Source organism: Bombus bifarius, unplaced genomic scaffold (genome assembly GCF_011952205.1).
Source record: "Bombus bifarius isolate JDL3187 unplaced genomic scaffold, Bbif_JDL3187 scf7180000008171_frag, whole genome shotgun sequence".
NCBI lineage: Eukaryota > Metazoa > Arthropoda > Insecta > Hymenoptera > Apidae > Bombus > Bombus bifarius.
The window spans coordinates 1-7,440 of NW_022884491.1; the positions used below are offsets into that span (position 1 = coordinate 1).

General features: G+C 33.5%; 1 long non-coding RNA gene across 1 annotated transcript; it reads left to right on the top strand.

The window, feature by feature from the left end:
* The first annotated feature begins 6,727 nt into the window (after positions 1-6,727).
* On the top strand, positions 6,728-7,148 carry LOC117209331. The gene is made up of 3 exons (XR_004487904.1): positions 6,728-6,767; positions 6,851-6,947; positions 7,110-7,148. It is a non-coding gene; the product is annotated as an uncharacterized LOC117209331 (long non-coding RNA).
* The last annotated feature ends 292 nt before the right edge of the window (positions 7,149-7,440 follow it).

Here is a 7,440-nt window from a genome sequence, read left to right on the forward strand (position 1 = left end):
GGAGTTACCAGGACTGAGTGAATCACTCTCTCGAAAAGTAATCTTATTAGGAATGTCGATGTCGAATAGATGTACCTAATAACATAAAAATGTGGTCGCTAATTCTATTGCTGCAACTTTTGTAATTTAATATCAAAGTTACCAACTCCTAAACTTTAATTATTTTTTATTTAATAACTGACAGCTATCACTTTCTTTTATTAAAAAATCTTATCATTTAATAATGTTTAAAAAGGAGAAAAAATAAGTATAATAATATTTTAAGTATGTGAAAAATTTATACAACAACAAACACATTACAACAAAAATGGGCGTTTCCCGTATCATAACGTATTTTATAAACCGTAAATTATAGAATTGGTTATAGTATACGTATGTACATATGTATATTCCTAAATTATTCCTAGATAGAGTCACTTTCTTCACCCCAATATTTTCAAATTCAAAGCCATAAAGGAATATATTACTTACCTTTCGGTGTTTTGCTATCAAAGTTCCATCGGGACCCCAAATAGTACAGGTATTGTACAATTTATCGCCCTCTATTTCAGGCATCGTACCACCAACTACATAGATGTTTTCTTTAGCTGCGTTCGATGAAGCAACGCTCGTTTCACCATCAGGAATACTCTCGGCGTATTTTGGAAAGTACTCTGCATTGCAATATTTCAATTAATGAAAAATAACTGTCTTTTGTTCCAACCATAAATTAAATTGAAATGTTTGTCAGTTTTTTATTTTCTAAATTATTAAAATAACTAAGTTTTATATTTCGACTTAATTAAATATGCAATTACTTAGCTAATAGTATATATAATAAATTGTTTCCACAGGTTCAAAATGAAAAATGAATATTTAGAAATATTTAATTACGACAATGCTATTTGTGTTAGCATCAGTGGCTTGTTACTCAACGACTTTGCTAGTACTTTTTGAAACATAAAGTTAGTTTTCAATTAACACTTATACTAGAGGCGGAATTATAAATGCAAAATAATTGATAATACTAATTTATAAGTACCTAATTATTAGTATGTTAAAAAATATATTTATACAAAAATCACGATAATCATGAAAATGGGGAAATCCTATATTCTCGAATCAATTCACAATTTATTTTGTATATTAATTAGATTCCGCGCTCATCAGTACGTACTCACTGGCGACATCGAGAAAATGTATCGGCAATTCCTCGTACGACCAGAGGATCGGAAATATCAAAGGATATTATGGCGCAGCGCGAGTGGAGAAACAGAAACATATGAGCTTAACACCGTAATATTCTTATCATAGAAATAGAAGCAGTCCTCAATTCCCGCCCGCTAACTCCTATCTCCACCGATCCAAATGATCTCCTAGCCCTCACTCATTTTAAATTAAATTATTATTATTAAATTATAATTAAATTATTAATATGACAATTAAAATTTTATATTTTCACGTGAGTTTCTTTAGATAATTATTATCAACATGATGACTAACTCTTACGGATTAATACGTGTCTGTAGGGCAATCCGGTGGACTTGATCGGCTTTTTACTTCGAAAGTTGAGTAATCGGTGTCGCTTTCTTACGCATCTTTGAACTGTATAAATGTTTTAAAATTGTTTGATCCAGAATGTACCACACCGGACAATCAAGAAGGCAGGTGCCTTGACTACAGAAAATGTAAACCTCTGCAAGAAATATGGCAGATACAGTACCGTACAGCCACCGATTTTTATAGACGATCAGTGTGCAGATACCAGGGCAATGTTACGATCGTTTGCTGTCCGAACGATCCAAACAAAGAGAAGAGAGAAATTTTAATAAAAACTGTGTATAAGTATAAGGCTTTGCGACCACCATACTGTGGTTTTAGCAACGTCTCTCATACCAGGGTGGTCGATGGTAAACCAGCTGAACTTGGTACGTTTTATGTCTTTCTTTCCGATTAATAATAAGCCATTTACTGCAAAGAATGAACTTTAAAGGCATTAAACAGCACATCAATGTACATTTCAATTAGACTAAATAATAATGCTATGATTCTATCAGTAGTAACTTTACTTATTAACTTGAATTATTTCTTTCTTTTACTTCATGTTAGGAAGAGTATCTTTTTGCTTGAAATAAAAAATTGATATAGGAGTAATAATATGGATAGAGATCAAAAACTGTTAGGGCAGAAATTACACGTTTGAACTTTATAGTTCAGTATAGTTCAAATAGAAATTATATAGAATTATTTAATAATTTGTATTCCACTGGAATAAAAATTTAATTTCTGTCTTTATCAAATCTCTATTTCAGAGTATTTGTACGTATGTACTTATCGTCTGCTGTATGATCGAATATCGAATAGGTAATAATCGTTGTTACTCATTATGTGAGAAAAAATTATGTATATTCACAACTATGACTATTGCATTTTAGGCGCTTGGCCATGGATCGCTGCATTAGGTTTTCGTAATCCCCGAAACCCAGACAAACCACTATGGAAGTGCGGAGGTTCCCTGATATCGGCTAGGCATGTTTTGACCGCAGCACATTGTGCACATATGGATGGAATAGAAAACATACACAATCATAATATTGCCATTCTTAGATTGGTGGAGGAGGTGCCATTTTCGAGTAAGTCCTCAAATATATATATATATATATGTCGGAGATGAAAGGAAAGCCGAAGCCCTTCCTTGGAAATTTTGGGAACATCCTCTAGTACCTTAGCCTAGATTTTATTATAGTTGTAATTGTTTAAGATTTGTAATAAGCGAGATTGGGTTCGAGGTGACAATCTATCGCTGAACGTAGCCACGGTCACGGGATGGATGTTTTATCTAACGGAGGTCTGGAGTGGTTGTATGTGTTTTCCGAGAAGTGTGGTTGTGGCGGCATGCGGCCTCGAGAGCGGGCCGAGCCACGTGTGATGTTGCCTCGGAGGTGCCGATGCAATGGGACATACATTGTATTTAGTAACCAAAACTCCAGGCAGAAACTGCCTAGCAACGGCGTTTGGAACTCTCTCGATGCTTCCAACGAGTGTGCCTAGCAACGGCGTTTGGAACCTTCTCGATGCTTCCAAACGGGGATAGAAAACAAAATGCAATCGTACAGGGAGAAAAATCTCCACGAGGCTGGCATTCTTGCGATTGCCTTGGAGAGTGATACATCGAGCATTTTCGACGATCGCATTTGCGTCTAAGTTAGTTTCGCTTAGTAAGGAGTTATCCCGGTGACCGTGGATTCGTTTGAACTCAAACATTGCTAATAGTATTATTTAATTTAATTATTCGTAGATCGTGTTATTCATTAGGCTTAGTGTTTGTTAGACTTATTATTAGTTGTACTTATTATTTGTTAAGCTTAGTGATAGACCTGTATATACGTGTAAATAAAATCTCGGCTTTGTGAGACGATGGCTAGTCCACATGAAGAGTCGTCGCGCGCCCAAAATTCGAATCCTGATCCGACATATATATATATATATATATATATATATATGCTATTGAGCATTACTGAAGTATCATATCCTGAAATTTCTTACTGTACACATATATTGTGTCATAAAGCGTGTACAATTCTTTCTCATACTTTTGGTCATTCGTTTCCTGCATTTTCATTTATTTTTTTATTTTTCAGGGTACGTATATCCCATTTGTACGAAAGAGCCCCTACGAAAGAGCAACTTCGTCGGCTATAACCCCCTTGTTGCTGGATGGGGAGCATTAAGATATAGTAAGTGATATCAATTTTATAATAAAATTAAACAGTTCCAGTCTTAAATATCTTTCTTATTTTCTTCGTAGGACGACCACGACGTAATGCATTAATGGAAGTACAAATGCCAGTGATTAAGAACGCCGAATGCAAAATAGCTTATTCCAAATTTCCTAATGCACCTGATATCACTGATGGTATAATATGCGCCGAACATGCTCAGGGTGGAGAGGATTCTTGTACGGTAATTAAGTTATAGAGTTACTACAAACTATACGGTATCTGAAGACACGTCAATTCGAATTAACATCAAATCGACGTCTTAAACATTAGGAATAATAGATAAACACAATTTAATAGTCTTGCCCACTTCTCACACCTCATTATGGTATTTAATCTAATTTCCTTCTAATCTTAGTTTTGCTCAAAATACATATAACATGTACATTATAAATTGGAGTATTTCAATACACAAATCAATAGAAGATTATTACTGTATATAAGTATAATTTCAATACAATTCGATCGATATATTTCAGTATCTTTGATTAAAAATTTAACGATCCTTTCAGGCTGACCGCGGCGGACCACTGCTGATACAACATGAATGAACCTCGTATTTAATAGGTATTGTGTCTTATGCTTATAAGTGCGGCACAGCTGGGTATCCCAGCGTTTACACTAGGGTCACATCGTACCTTGACTTCATTCTCCAAGCGATGCAATAATATGATATTACTGTTCCATAAATATCATTGTGTAAAAAACGTAAAGTTGGATTTTCTTATTGTGGAGATAAGAAACAGCTCAAATTTATATTGTTTTGTACGTTACAAATTATAGGCTTAAAATGTACGAAATGTAACTTTGAAACGACACTAATTTTTTACGCACGATAAACCTCCACGACTTAGGTATGTAAAGATGATAAACGTATATTAATTCTATTAATTTGGTAATAATAAACCAACTTTCTGAGAAGTTCTGTAAATTTCGTTTCTGTTGTATCAAGAGAATAATGGAATATTCCACTTAGATCGTATACTTCTTGTATGTACATACAAAATTTTCCGGCTAATCTAAAACACTTCATAAGATAGAGAGCTTCTGGAGATTCGGACACAGAGAGTGCATAAAATACAAGATAAGTCTCGTGTCTTTCAAAATTATTTTTTATTCGCTAAAAACGTCCTGTGTACTCATGCAATCACATGCAACCTCGAAACTTCGCTTATTTTTTATCACTTTCCAATTCAATACACTGTTTCTGCGTTTTTGACTATATGTAAGAGAAATTTCCATTCAGCCAAAGGTGTACTTACAGATTATAGATTCCTATACGACTCTCGGTAAAAATTTATCCGCACTCCAGATAGTTAAAACTTCTGTCGACCGTATTGATCCATCTGCACTCTTCGTATGACGTCAATATCTGTTCAGTGCTGCTGCGCAGGTTTCATTGTGTTACGTCAATTCGTTTGTGACCGTTGCGCGAGTAATGGCGCTTTTCAATGGCGATTTGCAGGAAAACAGTGCAGGATGCTGTTTCTTGTGGTCGCAGGTTATGTTTGATGCCTATATTTATCAAAGATTTAATGCACATTATGGAGAAAGTGTTTTGTCACGAAGTGTGTTTGAATGGGCACAAAAGTTCAAAGAAGATCGCACAAGTGTTATGAAAAAACAGCTGGACGCCCGTCCACATCCACGATGACAACATTGAACGTGCTCATGAACTTATGCTCTATGGAATAGACGAGTGACACTGGATAATGTGGCAAATCATTTGCAAATCAGCCACGGCTCTGCTTATGCAATAGTGCACGACAGATTTGGGTTTTAAAAAGTTTGTGCGAGATGGATGCCGAGAAAGCTGATGAAAAGGTGAAGACGACGATGCATTCGTGGTTCGCAGCTCAGCCCAAAACATTTTTTAACGAGAAAATACGAAGGTCCTTCAGCAAATGGACAAAGTGTATACAGAAATTGAGTGATTATGTCAAAAAATGATGTATGTCTTTTTTGACAATTGCTTAAAATAAATTCTACACCGACAGAGCGGGTAACTTTTTACTCACCCTCGTAAGACACTTAAATTTCCAATCTATTATGATGAATAAAAGAGCTTATACTATTAAATCTAATTGTATTTTGTTGCATGAGAGTACACGTGTATGTGATGTACGTTACCTTTATATCCCCTTGAACGCTTCAATATTGCTCATATATACTATATTTTGTACAGCTTCTATAAAATTTTGTATGTTTGTTTAGGCTGTTAATCTAGAGGCTGGAGTACAAAGAAGTGGCACAATGATGTGGGCTGATGACATTTATAATTATCAAGGAATCACTCCTACATTCGCTCAGGTATATATCGTTGACTATAATGTATTTAACATATATGATTGTTAGAATATTAATAATTAATCTTTATTTCTATCAGAATTTTAATGAAACTGTCCCTTGGGAAGGAAGAACTGATACCTTGATATCACGGTTTGTACATCCTATATATACGACAAATTTTAGAACATTATATAACGAAGAACCAGATCGCCGTGGCCATGTGATGTGAATAAAAGGACTTGAATTTGATGATATTTTTGTAACGTTAGATAACATAACTAAGTATCTTCACAGTAAGATAGGATGACATGGTTTACATGATCTTAATGTTGTTCACTTGGGTGATGATATTATAAGGAAAAGTGTAATATCACAGGTAGGATGATTCATAATTTAGAACTACTATCTCATGTATGTATTAAAAATTAAAGAAATATATTAAATTTTATAGGATATTTATGTTTAGTAACCAGTAATTCAGAGATTGGTATTCATGGTTACTATAACGAGGCTGTAGAAACGCACCCTTTCTTCTTTGCAAATGGTCCTGTATTTATGTCTAAGCCGAAACTGGAACCTCTGAATAATTTAGATTTATTCTTGTTATTTTCTAAAATACTTATCTACAGTATACCATAAGGAATGATACCGTATCGCACCTAATCAAGTGCCTTAAGAAACATCAACAGGATATCACAGTAATCCCTTATCGACTGATATGTAAGTAAAAGTTATGTGTCATTGTTATACACAGTTATGTGTTAGTGTTATACACAGTTATTTATCATTTTCTATTAATTCAGTTGTAGCCACTACAATATCTATGACACTGGTAGTAATTATGAGAACAATAACGATGTTCTATAAGAGGAAATTATGATTAGGAACAAAAACTTACAGGTAAGTCAATGTATATGTTATTTGCCATTTGAAAAGAAAGTTACTAACTTAGAATTTTTTGATAAATAATAATTGTGCAAAATATATTGGATTTCAAATTTGTCAAAAATTGAAATTTAAGAAGCATTGTAATAATATAACATTAATATTTTGATTTTTCAGGAGATATCATGCGGTGGATGGATAATATGTAAAAAATATTAAGCAGTATATGAATTTTCATATTGCGTAGAGATAACAAAATGAATTTTAAAAAATGTCGACATGGTAATAAGAAATAGCATCATGACAAAGAATATATAAAGACAGTTTCATTTTTTATAAATAAAAATTTGTTGTTCCAGATTTTGAAATATAGTGAAACGTTTAATTAGTATCTTAATATCTTTAAATAATTATTATTTTAGAATCAATTGTAATTGTATCATACGTACTTTTGAATTCGTGCAAGAACATATGTAATTTTGAAGTAGTTATTATTAGGAAATTGTTA